At 36.4% G+C, this 21,872-nt stretch overlaps 1 non-coding gene across 1 annotated transcript; it reads right to left on the bottom strand.

The window, feature by feature from the left end:
- Window positions 1–20,537: 20,537 nt before the first annotated feature.
- Window positions 20,538–20,610, bottom strand: trnak-cuu (transfer RNA lysine (anticodon CUU)). The gene has a single exon. It is a non-coding gene; the product is annotated as a tRNA-Lys (tRNA).
- Window positions 20,611–21,872: the final 1,262 nt, after the last annotated feature.

Below are 21,872 nucleotides of genomic sequence, written 5' to 3' on the forward strand. Positions count from 1 at the left end.
CAATGGAGTTCTCATAATTACTGTCAAACAAACAGCACACAATCTATTTAATCCAATCAGGAAGCTATAAACGGTCCGGCATGTAATACTGCGGTTTCATGTGGTTCATCCTGCCTTCACTCACTATGGGAATTATGGGAAATACTAGTTACAAACTCAGAAATTGCACATGCAATATTTTCCACTGGGGAACTGGGAAAAAATTTTGATACACGAGCTACCGAGATGAAAATAACCTTTGACCTTTTCAATATGGCGGAGAGCAGTGGCGGCTGCTCGTCTTTCAGACAGGGGAAGCTCATTGTTGGCTTACATCAAAAAATAAATAAATAAATAAAAATTGTCAAGTTATTTAAATATAAATTCGGCCCTCCGTTCCTTTTTAAGAAAATGCTCAGTGACCTTATCGTACCAGTAGGCGTCTTTTCCAGGGACTGGACCAGTGTCCTCTCTGCTCAGACGGCCTTGGCCCAGTGTGTTGTGGGTGTAAGACTTCAGCCTTTTTAAACTACAGATGCTCCTTTCACTCCGACCTAGCCGACAGTTTGATTGATTTAACTATCTACAAAATGATATTAAACTCGAACAAGAAATGATTAAATTATGAAACTGAAACAAGACAACGCTGAAATTATTATAAATTGAAACAAGGAAGTACAATGAGTGTGTTTTATTTACAGTGCAAAAAATGAACAAGTAATTCTGTAGTGGTTTTTCTCTTGATTTCACAGCAGGATGTGTGACGGTATTAAACTGAACTGTGTCAGTGAAGGAGGAGATCTGAAAACAGCTGTCAATCAAACGGGATTCAGCCTTTCAACTGATCCTCCAATCAGCACGTGGGATTCTGGCGTCCAGCCTGGCTGAGCTCCGCCCACAGCTCCATTCACCCCCAGAGACGCCCGGCGTCCGGGGGCGGGACAACATCGTGGCATTTATCCAATTACCATCCAGTTTTGAGGCAATGAAAAAAACTGTTCCACTCAGTCCCATTGAAGCCCAGAGACGGACACAGTCTACGGACAAATGCACTGAGCAGAGATGGAGGAGAAAACAGACACGGGAATGGAGGAGAAGTGAACAACATCGAGTCCGTTGGTTTGTGATAAAGCCGATTCTGAACGAACTCGTCTGTGAGATGAACGTGTTCTAACACAATTGTAGTCGATAAAATGTCAACACAACCGAACATATTTAACCATTTAATTTTCGTAATTTTAGGGGAAGCCGGGCCTCCCTTGCAGTCTGTGAGAAATCACCACTGGCGGAGAGCGATTAAACGGGATTAAACGCCAATGATAAACACTGATTTTATTAACGTTAGCTGATGATTTTACACATTTATAGCTTTTACACAATTTGCAGGAAAAAAATCCTGTAGCAGATGAATTAACCCTTTTACCCAGTGGTTCCCGACCTTTTTTGGCTCGTGACCCCATTTTAACATCACAAATTTCTGGCGACCCCAGACATTCAAAACAGAGACTTTTTTTTTGCTGAAATTAATTTGTCTTTGATCATGTAATACTTTGCTATACTATGTTGCAAATAAAGTTTAGAGGACATTTAGTCTATATAATGTATATTATTCTGGACGGAGGCAGTAAATCCAGGTGTAGATTACTGCACAAAGTGAGAATTTGGTTTTCCTTTTTTCCTCGGTCAGGATATGTACAGTCAGTCCAGCTGTGATTTACAAGGCTGACAATTAATACTGAACAAACAAGAACTGAAACTATGAATTATGAAAGAGCTGCAGCATCTGAAACCGACCACAATGAACATTTGACAGATAAACAGAACCACATTGCTTCAGTTTCAGAACCAGTTTGTCATGTCTTTTATTGGGATTGTCTCTGTCAACTCACCATATATTTTTTATTAGTAAGTTGTTGTTGGTTTTTTTTTTGTTTTTTTTACCATTTACTAGAAATTTCAGGCGACCCCATTTGAATTCCAGGTGGCCCCACGTACGGTCCTGACCCCAAGGTTGAAAAACACTGATTTAACTCCAGACGTGTCTGTGGTGCTTGTTCTGAATGTATGATTTATTTTAAATATTTATAAAAATTAAACCATTTTATAATAAGAAAAATTTCAAAATGGACCATTAGAATAGAGCTTGTTCTTTCCATAGACATCTGAGCATGTTCAGTGCACCCCCCCCCCCCCCATCACCTGTGGAATGGGGGGTAAAACACAGAGCAGTGAGTGTGACCAACTGGCCAAAAAAAGACACAGTTTGGGCTTTTTTTTTTTTTTTTTACCCCACTTTCCTCAAGTTTTTGTTGTTGTTGTTGTTATTTTTACTGTGATTTTCCCTTATTTATTTATTTATTTATTTTAATATAATTTTTTCGGCCTGTGGGTGGGCTGATAGGGCTAAAGGGGTTAAATTGCATACATATATTTATGTACAGTGAAAGCTACTCTCAAGGCAATCTTGTGCTGTTCTGTAAATTTCCTGTCTTTCGTTGATAATGGCAATAAAGTAAAAAAAAAAAAAAACTTCGGTAACACTTTACTTGAAGGTCTAGTTTATAATGCATTAAGCGCACATTCATAAGACATTATAACGCATTTATAATGCATTATAAAAGTCATTACAACAGTTTATGATCATGTAGAATAACTTATACCAATGTTAATAAAGTATTTTAAGTGTAGGCATAATGTATTATAAATTCAGCTTTCATAATGTTTTATACATCCATACCAAAGCAGTGTGAAGGAATTTATTTTTTAGGTGGGGAGCTTTTTTAGGTTTTGTCACTGGTCGCTATACCCATCTATTTTAGGGATTTCATATTTATTAAAAAAAAGTATGTGATTGAATTAACAAAGATTTAGAGCTGCCACATTATTTTTTATTTATGCACAAAGCAACACGTAACACTTCTATTTACTGTCTCTGTTCTTTTAATGTTTTGTTTTTGCAAAATAAAGATTTATTAAGAACACTTTGATGTATAATTTTTGATTTACACTTTACTTAGAGCCAGCAGATACTGCTCATACGCCATCATACTTGTGTTATAATATCATACAATTGCTAATAAAGTGTTGTCACTTTACTAAAAGCTCTTAAAGTCATCCTGTAACTTATTATTGATCTTTATAAGGCATTATTCAGTTTCAGAAACTACATGTCAGAGCAGTTCTCTGTGTCTTTATAACTGGCTGGCATTATGATGGTTAGAATGTGTTCTGTAACCCAGGACCTGAGATTCGTCCTACAAACACTGTTGTCACTTTGGTATGGATGTATAAAACATTATGAAAGCTGAATTTATAATACAGTATGCCTACACTTATAATACTTTATTAACCTTGGTATAAGTTGTTGTACATGATCATAAACTGTTGTAATAACTTTTATAATGTATTATAAATGCATTATAATGTCTTATGAATGTGCGCTTAATGCATTATAAACTAGACCTTCAAGTAAAGTGTTACCAAAACTTCCATTCCTCTGTCTTTTTCTGATATTTCACCCTCTTTTGACCTAAAACTACTGAAGAAAAGGAACACAAGCACATACTCACAGCAGCTTTTATGACATTGAAACAGACGCATGTTTACCTGGAATAATGCCTCAGGGGTTAAAGGGTTAACACATCCAAAGCTGTTTTACCCAAGTAGCAGGTCACGATAAACTATGTGTCAGCCATTTTTCATATCACTGTAACAACAAAAGCACTTGAACACAACACAACACAGGGGTAATTTTGAATTCATAGTGGAAATGTTCCCATCATGTTCCCGATTGCACTTGAAGGCAGCATTAGTCCCAGATGTAATCTCATATTTGTGTTGGTCTGTCGGTGTGACGGCTGCTATCTGGAAGGGCATCAGCTTTAATTGCTCATGGAGAATGTGGAGAATGCCGCAGAGCAGAGCAGAGAGAACAGGGAGCGCAGAATTCTGTCTCATTACATGTCCAAAGGCTCAGGAAGCTGCTGCCAACACTGTTTTTCACCTCATTTTCTATCTCGTTGACTGATTTGTTTGCTCGTCTGCTTGTGTTGAAACTCTGTGCGCAGAGTCATGCAGTGACAACAACAACCCCACCAGATGGTCACGGCCAAGATAAGGGCGAACGGCTACTTTCTTGCAATCTGACGAAAGATTCCTGACAGATTTAACAAGGTTATTTCCATCCATTTAACGTACAAGAGAACAGGGTCTGCAGCAAAAAAACAGGCCTGAAATGTTGAGTTTAGCTGTTCAATGTTCAACTGCATGCCTAAAATATACAATAAAGACTAATTAGATAATAAAAGTACAGGGTGTTTGTCTCCTGAAGTCATTTAATAAGAATATGGACAAAAATAATAAAGTTGGAGAAAGACTAAAGGTCTTTTTTTTTTTTTTTTTTAATGCTAAATCACTTATTGCTCATGTTTTTTTGTCTGTTTTTTGCAATTTGAATTTTTGGCATATTTTGAGCTTTGTTTCCTTTCATTTCTTCGTCTACTTCTCCGTGATTTATTATTATTAACCCTTTCATGCATAGTGGTCACTACAGTGGACAGCTATTCTACAGCTGTTCTCTTGTATATTCATGGATTTTGTTGGGGGTTTTTTTTTTTTTTTTTTGTGTTTTTTTTTTTTTTTTTTTTACACATATCTTTATTAAAGTTTTAAGACACTACATATCTTTTCTGACATGAATTGATAACATTATGTAGATCTCTCCTGAGGATAAACCCCCAGAATCCCAAGCCTTCCCCACAGTTTTCACACAATTTATCAGTAAATACATGTTTCTGTGTGTCCAAAATTAAACATGTGGTGTCCAGCTGAGTGGATATTTTTGGAGCTTCATGAAAAATAGGTTCATAAGAATTTTTTTTGTCATTATTACTTTTTTAATGTATTTTTAATTATTATTATTATTTTTTTTTTTTTTAATTTATTTATTTGTTTATTTTTATTTATTTTTCAGAAGAAAATTTTCTATCACATTGGGTTTTTTTTTCATGCCTAAAGAGGAATAAAAACACTCAGGAAAAAAAATTTAATTAAGGTTCTCATAATTCGTGCATAAAAGGGTTAAATCCATCGAATGCATTTAAAATCAGCATCTGCACATAAACACACTTATTATAATTGTACTTAAAGGGGTCATATTTATCTAAGCCCACTTTTATTAGTCTTTGGTTCATTTATTTGTGCATTTGGATCCTAATAGTTCCAAAAGTTTGAATTTGAACCCTCCAGTGCTGCAAAGCTATCTTTATATTCATTTTGGGCAAAAATTGAGTGGATTTCTACAACCTGTTTTAATTCCTTCTTAATTTGTTACGTTTTATAACTAGTTACGCCACGACATTTGCACATATAAGGTCAAGACTTCTGACGAACTTTTCTCTGAGTACGACATAATTGTTTGTCAGCAGCAGCGGTTGTAGTAAAAACTGAAAATATGTCCAAACTTCGAGCCAGTTACCTAAAATGTTCAGTTGTTGGTTGAACGGGACAGAGCAGCACAGCCAACAACCTGGAGGGGGCGGGGCCTGAAGTGGCTCATTTGCATTTAAAGGGCCAGCACTCAAAACGACCTTTCTGGTGTCATTACTCAGAAATAGGGTTGAAGATGGACCTGTGGAGTTGAATGAATGAAGAATTCAGACCCAAGCAGAGCATTTACAGTTTATGTAGACCACAGTGAAATGTTTTAAAATGCATAATTCCATTTAATAAAGAAAAATATCATTCCTTTAAAGGGAACTGAACTGAACTTTTTTGGTGGTTGTTGCAAGGCCGAGAAAATAGCTTGTCTTCAGGTCACCCCAGGAGTTTCATTTGTTAAACCATATTTTGTTTACCCCCCCACACACACACACCAAATAAATAAATAAATAAATAAATATACAGGGCGGGGAAGCAAAATTTACAATATTTTGGGGCAGGGATTGAAAGACAGTGTATGACCAATTAGTTTATTGAAAGTCATCAGAATTTATTTGCCACAAGAAAATGTACATAATAGAAAATGTTTTTATTCTATGTGTCCTCCTTTTTTCTCAATAACTGCCTTCACACGCTTCCTGAAACTTGGGCAAGTGTTCCTCAAATATTGGGGTGACAACTTCTCCCATTCTTCTTTAATAGTATCTTCCAGACTTTCTGGTAATAGTTTTGTTCATAGTCATTCTCTTCTTTCCATTATAAACAGTCTTTATGGACACTCCAACTATTTTTGAAATCTCCTTTGGTGTGACGAGTGCATTCAGCAAATCACACACTCTTTGACGTTTGCTTTCCTGATTACTCATATGGGCAAAAGTTTCTGAAAAGGTATGGATAATAGTGTTAGGTATGATTATGACATCAATATATGTTTGGTTTCAAAACAATTGACGTAGTGCCTGCTGAGAAAAAACAACGAAATGTTCATTGTAAATTTTGCTTCCCCACCCTGTATATATACACAAACAGGGATTTCTGCAAATAAACACAGAATATAGAATCAAGACCATTTGGACAATAGAAGTACAGGGTGTTGTGATGTGGAGAAAGAATAGAGGTCTGTCAAAGTACATTCATTTATTGATGCCAAATTACATATTGCTGATTTTTTTCCCCACTCTAAACTGTAATAATAATAATACTAAAAAAGTCATCAGGAAAATAAAGTGATATTTTTTTGAGGAAATGGTCACAAAATTACAAGAATAATATTGTAATGTTGTGTAATCATTCATTCATTCATTCATTCATTCATTTTCTGAACCCGCTTTAGGGTCACAGGGGTCGCTGGAGCCTATCCCAGCTATTTATGGGTGAAGGTGGCGTACACCCTGGACATGTCGCCAGTTCATCACAGGGCTCTAATAACAATTTTAGGCATACAATTTGTTGATAGAAAACAATATCAAACAATGTAATGAATCAGTAAAATTTAAGGCAAATCTGTCCCAGTCTGCTGCGTTCAGATCAGCTGGGAATTTTGACAACTCTATTAAAAAAAAAAGTTTCTAAAAAAAAAAGTACTTTTTTTTCTCATGATTTTGTGATTTTTTTTTTTTTTCTCAAAATATTAAAATTTCACTCTGCTTATTGATTTGTTTTGAATATTATCATTTTTCTTGCAGCATCATGACGTTGTTCGAGGAAACATTACAATGTCTTTTCCTCAAGAGTGGGAATTTTTCCGGAGTTATTATTCTAACCTTTATTTAATCAGGGAAAAAACTCATTGAGATTAAAAATGTCTTTTTCAAGAGTATCCTGGCCAAGACAGCAGCAGCAGCAGCAGAAGTTACACAAAATAGAAATCACAGCCATACATCCACACTAATATACATAAACACAATGAAAGTCAGTACTGAAAACAAACTTAAAACTGATAAGAACATAGATATAAAACATATAAAAATTGGCTCTATTTCTCATAATACCAGAAGTTTATTTGTTGTATTATTTTAACCTCAGTTTGCATCTTTATTCTTGTAGATTTTTTTTGTTGCTGTGAAATATTAGTTGATCCCCCTAATATTGCTATTTCTTTTCTCTGGAAACATGACTTCACTTTTAATATCTTTTTTTTTTTTTTTTTTTTTTTTTTTTTTAGCTTTAATGTGGCCTTAATATTCATTCATAATAAATCAAACTCCTTGTAAATTGTAGGAAATCATGATCATTATAACATAAAAAAAAAAAAAAAACCCTGGACCTGAGTAGAAATGGTTCATTCATAAATGTCTTGTAATCGTCTGATCTTTTCATTTTGCTCTTTTTGGTTTGATAAACAGCTTCTACTGCTCTCTACTACTACTACTACTACTACTACTACTACTGAGATGAGGCATCTTTTGGGAAGTCTTCACAGCCTGGAAACAGGATTTGCATTACCCATCCTATTTGGCTGCAACATGTAAATGAATCTGGCAGAAAAAAAAAAAAAAAAAACCCGACGTCATCATCCACGGTTTTGAATAAACCTTTGAATCCTTTCGCTCCTGTGGGTTAGATACTTCAGGTCTGGACACTGACACTGAGATACAGCTATTTAGCTCAAATTTATTAATTCATTGATTATTTCTGACTGGAAACAGAAAACAGACATTTAATAATTAATATTTTAACATTCTAATAGTTCATATAGTTTGAATTTGAACCCTCCAGGTGCTGCAAAGCTGTCTTTATATTCATTTTGGCAAAAATCGAGTGGATTTCTACAACCTGTTTTAATTCCTTCTTAATTGGTTACATTTTATAACTAGTTACGTCACGACATTTGCACATATAAGGTCAAGACTTCTGACAAACATTTCTCAGAGTATGACATAATTGTTTATCAGCAACAGCGGTTGTAGTACATACTGAAAATATGTCTAAACTTTAAGCCGATTACCTAAAATGTTCAGTTGTTGGTTGTTGGTTAAGTGATTTATCACCATTATTATAATACTGTAATGCTGTGGAGTTGAATTAATGAAGAATTCAGACCCAAGCAGAGCATTTACAGTTTATGTAGACCACAGGGAAATGTTTGAAAATGCATAATTCCATTTAAAAAAGCAAAATATCACTCCTTTAAAGGGTTAACCCTGTAACGCCAAACGTATCATATTTGATACATGAGTTTTGAAGCCCTCTACATGATCAATGTGATTTTTTTTTTCTTAAAAACCTGATGTATACAATTGGATACATGCAACATACAGATCATCCACCAGAGGGAGGAGTTTGTTCACCACAGGCCTTTCCAGTGACACTACAAAACTGTCATTAATGAGGAAGGAGGAAGAAGTTTGGCAATTTTGAAAAGGAATTACTAATTTGTTAAACATGTTTGTGCTATATTATGGTTTTGTTTGTTCAAAAATAATAATATTTGAGCATTGAGACCCAACGTGTCAAATATGATACAAAATTGAAACTCATACATGGAAAGTGATATTTAACCTGTTTAACCCTGACCCTATTTTCAGAGAAAAACCACCAAAAAAGACATACCCAAAGTAAATGAAGAATTACTTCACAATAATAAGGTCCATATGGATGTTCTTGGTGTCTATGGACATTTACAGACCTCACAGAATCTATTCCCATTGTCTAAAATATTGTATCTATTCCTATGCCTGAGTAAACTGTAACAAACTAAAAGAGAAATTGGAATTTTTTATCCTCGCCTGTTTTTTTTTTTTGGCTGGATTGACGATGATATGCATAAATTAATTGTTTGTGTCGGAGATTTTTAATAGCGTATATTTCACCCCACAAAGATTAAAAATCATGTTTGAACATTAAAGTTTGCACTAAAACACACTTTTGATGTACTTTTATTAACATTAGGGTCTAAACTTTGAGCAAAAGTTGAAAAAAACATCCATTGTCCTGATTTGTTATATTTTTACAGTAGATGAATATTAATAGAATTTTTCGGCCCGCGGGCAGGCTGATACAGCTAAAGGGGTTCAAAAACAAAATGGGGGTGTGGGGGTGTTCAGAAGGACCAATAAACGCTCCAGTTTCAAAGAACTGGAATTTTCTGTCCATGATTTCATGGTTCAGACTTTACAGGGTTAAGATGAGAATTTAGAGGCTCATGCATCATTTAGCAGAAATGACTGTGTTAGTCATGGTTTAGAACTGATGTATGAAGCTGCCACATTCTTCTAGTTGAGAGTGCAGTTTTTGTCAGGAACATTCATCCATTTATCAGAACATTTGGCTGAGACAGAACTGGCAGTGAACATGTAAACAGGAAGCGAGACTCTTTCTCAAATCATCGTTGAAATCTTCACCGTCTCTTTGAGCCTGCTGGTGTTTTGGCTCGTGTCGACGGTTCTGCGCCGAGAACATACTGTGAAGAATATTTACATCTATACGTGGATGAGTGGGCAGGCAGTCCCCTCCTCAGCGGTGAGTCATCCTCCACCGTGGAGGCGGGACATGATGGTTTTTCGGCAGGTGTCAGTCATTTCGGCGTCTTCGGGGCAGCGTTTCCATCAGGAGCCACAGATGAGGTTAGACCTGCTTCCATCTGAGAAACAGGCCAACAGGACGGACGCCGTGCCTGCTGGGATGTCGGCCAATCAGGAGCCTGGTGTCACATGGCACAACAGGCTATATTTAACCGTATCTGGGTCTAAGGACAAGCACATGTAGATTTCAGGGTGATATTACATTCATTTGTCCTTGAAGGAAGTAAGACTCCTTTGAATGGCAAAGGATCAATAGTTTTTAACTCGATAATGGATCAAGTTTGGTGGAACGTAGCAGAGAATTATCGAACGCTGCTGAACTCTAAAGTGAAAAATATCAACATTTTTTCTAAAACCTTGCACGTGTGTTGACACTTGAAATGCAGAAAGTGTGTGTTTATTTTATTTTATTTATTTATTTGCATATAATAAAACAGCAAAAAAACAAACAAACAAACAAACAAAAAAAAACCTTCAAACAAGTAACAGAATTGTGCAGGAGAGGTTGGAAGCCAAAAAAGACTTATATGAATACCTCCCCAGAAATGAACAATACGCAAGAAAAAAAGAAAAAAGAATTAAAAATACAATATAACTGAATTAACCCTCCAGTATCTGGGTGCGCCTTTTAGGCACACTTTGCACTTTATTTTAAAAAATTTCATATTATTTTTCACAATTTAAATAAGGTTAGAATTCAAAAGTTGTTCATTTTTGCATGATCTTTAAAATTCTGGCCACCAACTAAAATTTGTACACAAAACAAACAAACAAACAAAACAAAGTTAAGTAAAAAAATCTTGAATTAAGCAAAAAAAAAAATTCTTAAATTAAGTAAAAAGAAAAAAAAAATTAGCTTGAATTAAGGAAAAAATCTTGAATTAAGTAAAAACAAAAAAATCTTCAATTAAGTAAAAAAAAAACTTGAATCTAACCAAAAAAAATCTCAAATTTAGTAAAAAATCTTGAATTAAGCAAAAAAAAAAAAAAAAAAAAAACAACCTTGAATCAAGGAAAAAATCTTGAATTAAGTAAAAAAAAAAAAATCTTCAATTAAGTAAAAAAAAATCTTGAATTTAGCAAAAAATCTTGAATTAAGCAAAAAATCTTGAATTAACAATTTCAAATTTTTGTCTTTGAGTGCAAAAAATAACATTAAATTATGAAAATATTTCCATTGCCAAACTATCCTGTAACAATAAAATGTGAATAACCTGAACAAATATGAACAACCTGAAATGTCTGTATTAAATTCAGCCCAATTTGAACTCTTCTCTTCCTGTTCCTCAGTGTTTAGTGTCTGTGTAGATCTGATCCAGAATGCACATGGACAAATGAGAAGTGGAGGCAGAAGATTGTTAAAATTGCACTGTTTTTTCTTAAGAAATTTCAGTTTTTTCAGGTTATTCACATCTTTCTTTTTTGGACTGTTTATAAACGTAACTATTTTCATAATTTAATGGGGTTTTTTTGCACTAAAACACAGACAAAAATGTGCAGTTGTCATTATTTATAGGTTTTTCTGTTATTCTTTTACTGGTTCAGCCCACTGCAGATCAAACTGGGCTGAATGTGTTTGACAGCCCTGTTCTAACCCTTCACATTCCAGCTCCAAAAAGCCAATCTGACAGCAACCAAAATACAAACTTCAAAACAACAGTTCACAAACCAGTGGGTGGTATAACCATTCCTCCATCCACTAATTATATACTGGCTTTGTCGACTCTCTGTCACATAATTGTTTCAAGAAGACGTGCCATCAGAAGCATCACATTCAGAGTATGGTCAGGAATTCAATCTAACACTTATCTATAAATAATCATGGATCGGAGATGATCGTCGTGGCTGAAGAAACAGAATCATTGTGTTGTGATGGTGTCTTATTCTTAAATTAATGCACATGTCACAGAACTACAGGGTCCAAGATCTGGATCCAGCTGTGGGGCCTTGATTTATTCTCAGCTGGTCTCACCATATGTTGTTTTTTTGTCTTTCTTTCTGTTTTTTTTTTTTTTTTTTTTGTTCTTTCCTATTTTGGTCATCAGCCAGTGAGAAACAGTGTTCATTAAAGGACCGTTATAAAAAGGGTCTGTTTCTGTGCAATAACTTTTCATAATTCTCACATCCATGATCATTTACCTTGTATTTTCATATTTCTTCCACATGTGCAATAACTCAGACTCTCATATTCCAACATATTTGTATATTTATACACACCACTGCTGCTACTGTTTTTCTTAAAAACTTTTTTAATTATTTATTCTTTGTCAACGTGCAATAACTCCTCACTCCTCATATTCATACCCTTATATTCTTTACATTTCTTAATACCTCTACCTCAGACGCCTTATTGTACATTTGTATATAGAGCATTTTGCACTTTTATCTTATCGTATTTTTTCAATTGCACTATTTCTACTTTGCCTCTTTTAATATTGTTGCACTGATATGAAGAAGCTCCCCCAATTTCGTTGTACAATGTATAATGACAATAAAGAGCATTCTATTCTATTCTATTCTATTCTATTCTATTCTATTCTATTCTATTCTATTCTATTCTATTCTATTCTATTCTATTCTATTCTATTCTATTTCAGGCTCTGTATCAGTGTTTGTTTGTTTGTTTGTGTCCTTGTCCTGTTCTGCCGTCAGGTAATATCTGTACAGTAATAAAAGAATTACATCCAAACTGGGGTTGGGAATCGAGAATTGATTCTTTTTGAGAACTGGTTCCCAGTAGCTTGAGTCCTTGGAATCGTTTGCCTGCCTGCTTAACGATTCGGCTTATCGATTCCGCCTTCGTTGTGCATATGCGATGACGTCACACGTACGCTGCGTTGTTTTGGTCAGAACGTAGCCAACATGGTGTTGAGGCAGAAACGGTCAAAAAGATGACACCAGGTCCACTTACTTGGAACACTGTCAAAGCTTCCATGTCTTCAAAAGGGTGGAATCCCTCCAATATCCTCAAACATTTGTCCACAACATGTGAGTCATTTACAGGAATGTCACGTATTTGATGCTCTACTTAGCGACGCTTGTGAATGTAGCGGCAGAGTGAATGCCGGGCCGGTTCCGGGTCCAGTGTGGGCAACAAACGTCGTAACTCCTCAAATACAAGTTTCCGAAGGTAAGATGGGAAAGGAAATCAGGTGCACAACAACGGGAGACAATCCGAGCCGAGTCAAACCAGTTCCACGTAGTAGAAATGTGGCAACAGGGGAATTAGGAAAGCGTCTTTAGTTTCACTTTCACTGTACGCCCCACCACCACCACCAAACCGGCCCGGTGTCATCTGTTATTATTATTTGTACATACTGTATATGTTATATTTTCTGTGCAGATGGAAATATAAAAGACAGTTAATGCAAACACACCCGTTTGTACTCTTTTATTCCCTCACCCAATGAGAATCGATAAGGAATCTATCGATAAGCAAAATCTATAATGGAATCGGAATCGTTAAATTCTTAATGATTCCCATCCTGACATCCAACAGACAGGGGAAACTGATCTACAGCTCAAAACCCTCTGAGATCAAAACTGTCAAGCAACTCTACGCACCCAGTACACTGATACTAGAGGCCAAAGTACTGAATAGGACAAATAAAAAAAGAAAAAGAAAAAACAAGTATTTTAATATAAACAGATTTTTATACGTCATGTCTGTACTTGGACTGAAGGAAATGTCCAGACGAATCCAACGTGTTCCAGAGTTAAAACAGATGGGGATGGATCGTCTATTCTTCTGTACTTGTGCTTCAGTTCTTATCAGTTCTGTGTTATTAAACCTCTCTGTCTTGGCTCTTTATACTCTGTGCTAATTGAAAACTGGGACAGGATCATTAAACTGGTTTATTCCACAACATATTTCTTGTTTTGGCTGAAGCTCAAGCACTTTGAAGAGAGTTCAGGTCCAGCTTTATGTTTGTACTGACACTTTTTCTACACACATTTTGATTAGTCTGACTGCAGGTTATGATACTGGACAAAAAAAACAAAACAGATTTTGTAATGAATGACCTGTTGTTTAACCCTGTAAAGTCTGAACCATTACATCACTGACAGAAAATATCAGTTCTTTGAAACTGGAGCCTTTATTGGTCCTTCTGAACAACCAAACACATTGTTTTTACAAATATAAATTTCCATGTATGAGTTTGAATTTTGTATCATATTTGACACATCAGGTCTCAATGCTCCAATATTAGTATTTTTGAACAAACAAAAACATAATATAACACAAACATGTCTAATAAATTGGTAATTCCCTTTCAAAATTCTCAAAGTTCTGCCTCCGTCCTCATTAATGACAATCTTGCAGTGTCACTGGAAAGGCCTCTGGTGAATGAATTCCTCCCCCTGGTGGATTATCTGTGTATTGCATGTATCTAATTGTATACGTCAGGTTTTTCACGAAAAAAAATCACACTGATCACGTATACAGCTTCAAAACTCATGTATCAAATATGATATTATAGGATTACCCCTTTAAAGGAATGATATTTTGCTTGTTTTGAATGGAATTATGAATTTTAAAACATATCCCTGTGGTCTACATAAACTGTAAATGCTATGCTTGGGTCTGAATTCTTCATTAATTCAACTAATATGATATGTTTGGTGTTATAGGGTTAAGGACATCAGACAACGTGAACATACCTGGAGTATATTCTGGTCCGGGCCTCTGTAACCCCCCTGGGCTGGACTGGGGGTATACTCTGACTCTGAGCTGACAGGGCACCACCATGTCTGATGAAACTCCATCAGTCTTCCTGTGATTATACTGACAGCCAGACTGTATTTACTAGTGTCAGTGACCCACCCCCCCCCCCCCCCTTCAGGGTCATGCATGGGGTCACAGAGTTCACCTTAGGATAGTCCTGCAGTCCTGTAACAGCTTAAACCTGGGGTGTCAAACTCATTTAAGTTCAGGGGGCACATACAAACTAATATGTTATAAAGTGGGCCGGACCAGTAAAATAATATAAATAATAGGATAAGAACTTATAAATAATGTCAACACCAAAGTTGTCTCTATGTTTGTGAGTGAAAAAAGTCAAATTCCGTAATGAAACTGTGTACATCTCCAAACTCTACTTGAAGATAACATGAGCAAATACAAACAACCCGAAAATTCTTAAGAAAATTAAGTGCAATTTTAACAATTTTACACTTTTTACACAGTTTATCATTCATACATATGCATCATAACTTACAGATCACAGTGGATCTACAAATACACAAAACATGTAGTAACAGGCAGAATATTGGTAAAATTCTACATACTTCTCTTAAGACATTTCAGGTTATTAAAATTTTTTGTAAAAAGCTAGTCTGTAAATGTAAACATTTTTGTGTAATTTTGCTTTTTTTTTTTACACTAAAACAAAGAGAAATTTGTGGTTTTCTTTATTTATAGGTTATTATGATAGTGTTTTACTGGTCTGACCCATTTTAGATTGAATCGACCTAAAATGATTTTGACACCATTGATTGTTGACATCTTCAGTGTACTTTTTGCATTTCATAAATTCATCCCAGGGACCGGATTGGACCCTTTGGCGGGCCGGATTTGGCCCCCGGGCCGCATGTTTGACACCTGTGGCTTAAACTGTTGTTATGGAGCCTAATGCATCTCCACAGTGATCTGATGTTGCCATAGAGCTGAATACAGCTCGTTACTTCCCTGTAATTTACCGTCACCCTCACCCATCGTTCACTATGACGACATGTTGTTTTGTGACGGGCGTTTAAGGACATCAGTCATTGTCTGAGTGGCTCAGCACTCACATTGATTAGTATCGAACTCACGCCCGGTGGAGTGGTATTGATTAGTCAGAGCTGTGGAAAGGCCCAGCACTGTAGACAATAGAACAACGACGGACAGATCAGACCCCAGCACACATTAGGGGTGATTTTAAGACCCCTACCACTGGATTTAACATGAGCTGCATGGTAAAGTAGAATGGAGAGGGTTCAGAAAGAATGAATCATACAAACAGTATCCGCATTCCAGCAGAGAGAAGATTCACACCAGTGTTTAGAGCACAGGTGTCAAACATGCAGCCCGGGGGCCAAATCCGGCCCACCAAAGGGTCTAATCTGGCCCGTGGGATGAATTTGCAAAGCGCAAAAATTACACTTAAGATATTAACAACCAAGGACGTTGAAGTCATTTTTGTTCAGGTTCCACATACAGACCAGTGTGATCTCAACTAAAATAACAGCATCATAGCCGATAAATAATGACTCCAAATTTTCTTAGTTTAATGCAAAAAACATAATATTACATTACATCTATAACAGTGGCAGCTGCTTGTCCTTCAGACAGGGGAAGCTCATTGTCGGCTTACAAAAAAAAATTGTCAAGTTATTTAAACATACATTCAGCCCTCCGTTCCTTTTTAAGAAAATGCTCAGTGTCCTTATCGTACCAAGTAGGCGTCTTTTCCAGGGACTGGACCAGTGTCCACTCTGTGTCCAGCAGAGCTAGGCTGCTCAGATTGCCTTGGCCCATTGTGTTGTGGGTGTAAGATTTCAACCTTTTTAAACTAGAGATGCTCCTTTCACTTTGACCTAGCCAACAGTTTGATTGATTTAACTATCTACGAAACGATATTAAACTCGAACAAGAAATGATTAAATGATGTAACTGAAACAAGAAAACGCTGAAATTATGTTAAATTGAAACAAGGAAGTACAATGAGTGTGTTTTATTTACAGTGCAAGAAATGAACGAGTAATTTCGTAGTGGTTTCTCTCTTGATTTCACAGCAGAATGTGTGACGGTATTAAACTGAACTGTGTCAGTGAAGGAGGAGATCTGAAAACAGCTGTCAATCAAATGGGATTCAGCCTTTCAACTGATCATCCAATCAGCACGTGGGATTCTGGCATCCAGCCCGGCCGAGCTCCGCCCACAGCTCCATTCACCCCCAGAGACGCCTGGTGTCCGGGGGCGGGACAACATGGTGGCATTTATCCAATTACCGTCCAGTTTTGAGGCAATGAAAAAAACTGTTCCACTCAGTCCCATTGAAGTGCATGGACGCTGAGCGTCTACGGACAAATGCACTGAGCAGAGATCGAATAAGAAAACAGAGACATGGGAATGGAGGAGAAGTGAACAACATCCAGTCCACTGGTTTGGGATAAAGCTGATTGGCCCCTATGAACTACAGTAGTTCTAAAACACTGACACTAGCTCTGTCTGTCTGTCTGTCCGTCTGTCTGTCTATCACACATGCTGTATAATAGAGGAATAAATAGAACGTTGAAAGTATGTAAAGTTTCATTTTCGTTTCACGACAGCGTTCGTTACTACGCGCCCCCCCTACCCCCCGGCTCCAGCAAAAAAAATAAAAAAATCCCCCGTGCACACAGGCACACACAAATACACAGTGTCCTAAACAGTTTGTTCTCTGTCCTAAAATAAATAATTTGGTCCATTGTGTTGTCAATGTTTCTCTTCAGTTTGTTTCAACAGAATACCAGTTTACCCTCTTGTTAATGTTGCACTTCATGTGGAATTTTTTTTGTTATTTTTCTGCAGAATGTGAACTGACAGAACTGGGATTAGATTTTTCTTGTTTGTTCAAAACTACCCTTCAGGGAAAAGTGCAATACTAATGTTTAAAATACATTTAGTAATATTAATAATTTATTTTATTTTCTATTTGATTTGTAGCAGCAGAATTATATTATTCCTGTTTTTCTGTATTCTATTATCTCCAAAAATTGGGGGAAAAATGTTAAAAAACTCATAAAATGCATTAATAGACATTTGGAGGGGTTTTCTTTCTTCCTGTACCGAACTGAAAAAAAACGAACCGTGGCTTTGAAAACCGAAAACGTACCGAACCGAAAATTTTGTGTACCGTTACAGGCCTAATAAATATATAATATAACTATAAACATAGAATATAACTATAAACAGCAAAGGGTTGAAGAAACAAATGAATGAAATAAAATAAATGTAATCTTCCAGTGAATATGACGTTGCCTTCTTTCTTTTATGTGAATATTTTTATTATATTCCATTTCTGTAATTAGATCGTCCTCAAAGCCTCTAAATATTACACACTGGCCCTAAAACTATTACATAAACACTGAGACAAAAACAGAACAGGAACAGGTTCATCCGGTTATTCACTATCTCAAGTCCATCAGCAAACACACACACACAAACACATACACACACACACACTTGTTGCCACACATGGTGTCCCTCTCCGTGTCCATCTGTTGTGTCACTGCCTGGAGACACAGCGCTGAAATCAGCCACAGAACCCAGCCCCCCCACCCCCCACTCTCTCCACACCCCTGTTTCCACACTCGTGCACACACAAACACACTGAATCACATCAGGGTTGTCACCGCTTTGATTCCCATGCACTGAGACTACACGCAGTTAGAGGAAGGACGAGTCAACACTTGAGTGCACAAACACAGAGCTGCTTCAGATGGGCTCATCATGCAGCCAAACACCACCACAACTCATCAATTACTGTCGACTCAGTGTCCACATATGAACACACAACAGGACTCAGACAAAGCCGACGTTTTTAACTCATTTACTACAATCAGGTTTGAGTAAAAAACACACCAAACACTAAAACCAACACAGATCCTCTTTTGGATTCTGTCTTCTGTGTATTTTGCATATGAGGCTGTTCATTTCACTGTCAAATTCACTGGCTCACACTATGTCACACACAGCGAACCAGGCTGAATCAGTTCTATTAGTGAGTGCAGTGTTCCAACCCACCCAATAGGAAGGCAGAAAATTGTGGGAATTTGTTTTATAAGCATTATGTAATATCTTCATTCATTCATTTTCTGAACCCGCTTTATCTTCACTAGGGCCACATGTAATATATGTATACACTACTAGTCAAAAGTTTGGACTCCCTTGTTTTTTCTTTATTTTCATGACTATTTACATTGTAGATTCTCACTGAAGGCATCAAAACTATGAATGAACACATATGGAACAAGTGTTCAGAGAACGCAAACCTCCGCCAAGCACCCCGAACGGTGTGCGTGTGTGGATGGACTATTTCTTTTTAAATTAAACAGTTTCCAGGTTGTTCCATACAGCAGAAAAAGTTGAAGCTTGGTACCAGTCATGTGTATGTCAAATTATATTCAATTCCAATCAATATTTGTTGAGTTCTAATGAAAAATGTGTGGTAAATGGGATTTTCAATGTTAAATGTAAATGTCCACAGAGTCCACATTCCACAGTGGAAGTGGACAATTTTGTGCCAGATACAAGATATTGTTCTAAGTTACGGGTGGATCAAATTAGAGGCTAATTGGAGTCGTTTTGAATTTTTTATGAATTTTGGAAAATTGCTCAATGATGAGAGAGAGGAAAATTGTAGATTTTGTGACCTTGCTGTGACCTTGAACTTTGGCCTACTTGGCCCAAAATGTAATGGGTTGGTCCCAGGGCCTAGGCCTATCTGTGGGGAAGATTTGGTAAAGATGGTTGAAATACTTTTCCTGTAAAGTTGCTAACAAACAAACAAACAAACAAACAAACAAACAAACAAACACACAAACAAACACACAAAGCAAAGTCATCACAATACCTCCTGGCGGAGGTAACTATGTAGTTAAAAGAAGTGTGACATAACTCAAAGCATGTTTTATAGTTTAGATTCTTCAAAATAGACACATTCTGCTTTTCTTACTGCTTTGCACATTCCTGGTATTCTCTCGATGAGCTTCTTGAGGTAGTCACCTGAAATGTTTTCCAACAGTCTTGAAGGAGTTCCCAGTGAAGCTGAGCACTGGTTGGTCATCTGTGGTCCATCTCATGTCATTTAAATGAGAAGGTGAGTCCAAACTTTTGACTCATAGTAAATATATACATATATATATATATATATATATATATATATATATATATATATAGAGAGAGAGAGAGAGAGAGATGCATTTTTATAGCCAAACCATATCATAGTCAAAATCAAAATGTCAGAGTAATTGTTGAATGTCGTTTACTTAAATTAATCGGTTGCAGCTCTAGTTAGATGAACAGTGGAGAGTGAAGAAGCCAATAATGTAATAACGGCCGATAATGTAATAAATTTGCCATTTTTGAAATGTAATAGGCCAATAACGTAATATCTGGCCAATAACATAGTAAAAGTCCTGAACCAATAACGTCATAGCTTTTGGCCAGTAACGTTATAACTTATTACGTTATTGGCTCAGTTATTACATTTGCAAAGAATTTTTTTTTTACCAGGCCAATAACGTAATAACCTGCCAATAAGTTATAACGTTATTGACCAAAAGCTATTACGTTATCGGTTCAGGACTTTTATTACGTTATTGGCCTATTACATTTTAAAATTGGCAAATTTATTATGTTATCGGCCGTTATTACATTATTGGCTTCTACAGAGAGTTCAGATTATACCTGGTATTTCTTGCATTTCCAAGTGACACATATTGTGAAATGTGTAGATGGGTGTGATTTCTTTGAGTATACACTTTGTTGTCATTTCCTAATTTTTTGCTGGGGTCTTTATTCTGTGAAACCTGATGCCTCACATGTCATTTGATGACTAAAAGACACTTCGCCCAACGTGGGGCTCGAACCCACGACCCTGAGATTAAGAGTCTCATGCTCTACCGACTGAGCTAGCCGGGCTGTGAGCAGCTGCAGAAACCGGCTGTGTGTGGAGTGACGCATGCGCAACAGAAACTCTTCTGTTGGATTACTTCAGCCTGGATAAAGGAGGAGGGTTGGAATTGGGACATTAACCCTTTCATGCATGAATTATGAGAACCTTAATCAACATTTATTTCCTGAGTGTTTTTATTCCTCTTTAGGTATGAAAAAAACAATGCAACTGAAATTTTTCTTATGAACCTATTTTTCATGGAGTTCCAAAAATGTCAGCTTGACACCATGCGTTTAATCTTTGAAGCAAAATAACATGGATTTACTGATATATCGGTGTGAAAACTATGAAATAACAAACTTTTTAATGTTGCTAATCTGCTGTTTTCTCACATTTTAACAAACTTAAATACTAGTTGTTACTCACTTCATGGAAATAATATGCATATAATATGTGTACAGTAACTGTGTTTGTGTGTGGGTGGGGGGGCATCTGTGACTGTCAGCTCTGGCAAGATGGACAGGGCATTTCACACGGGGCAAAGCACCCCCCCCCCCCGCCTTGCTGAAATAAAATGTTTTCATTCATATTATCATAGAAAAGGAGAAAACTGTAAAAGCTACATCAACTTTGAACCCTTTAACCCCTGACGTGTCTGTGGTGAGCATTCTGAACACATGAATTATGTTAAATATTCAGAAAAATTCAACTGTCTGCTCAATAAGAAACCTTTCCTAACATGCTTGTTCTTTCCATAGACATCTGAGCATGCTCAGTGCACTCCCCACTGCCTGTGGAATGGGGGTAAAACACAGAGACTGACTCGCTGTAAAAATAAATGGTTTGGGCTTTTTTTTTTAATTTTTTTTTTTTTAATTGACACCGTTTTTTTCCTGCCATTTTTTGTTTTTACTGTTGTTTATTGTCGTGATTTTTCTTTCTTTATTTATTACCTCCACCAAGGAGGTTATGTTTTTGCCAGGGTTTGTTTGTTTGTCTGTTTGTCTGTCCGTTAGTGTGCAACATAACTCAAAAAGTTATGGACAGATTTTGATGAAATTTTCAGGGTTTGTTGGAAATGGGATAAGGAAGAAATGATTAACTTTTGGGGGTGATCCGGAAGAAATCCTGGATTCTGGATCACTTTGAAATTTTCGTTAACATTGTGGTAAATGGGGCCAAAATTTTTGTTCCCCAATATCTCGCTTAATTATTGACCAAAACTCATGAAATTTAACTCAGGAATTGACAATGGGGTCCTCTATCACATTTCAAAGGCTGATCCGGA

The sequence above is a fragment of the Sphaeramia orbicularis genome, chromosome 22 (assembly GCF_902148855.1).
Source record: "Sphaeramia orbicularis chromosome 22, fSphaOr1.1, whole genome shotgun sequence".
In the NCBI taxonomy this organism is placed as follows: Eukaryota; Metazoa; Chordata; class Actinopteri; order Kurtiformes; family Apogonidae; genus Sphaeramia; species Sphaeramia orbicularis.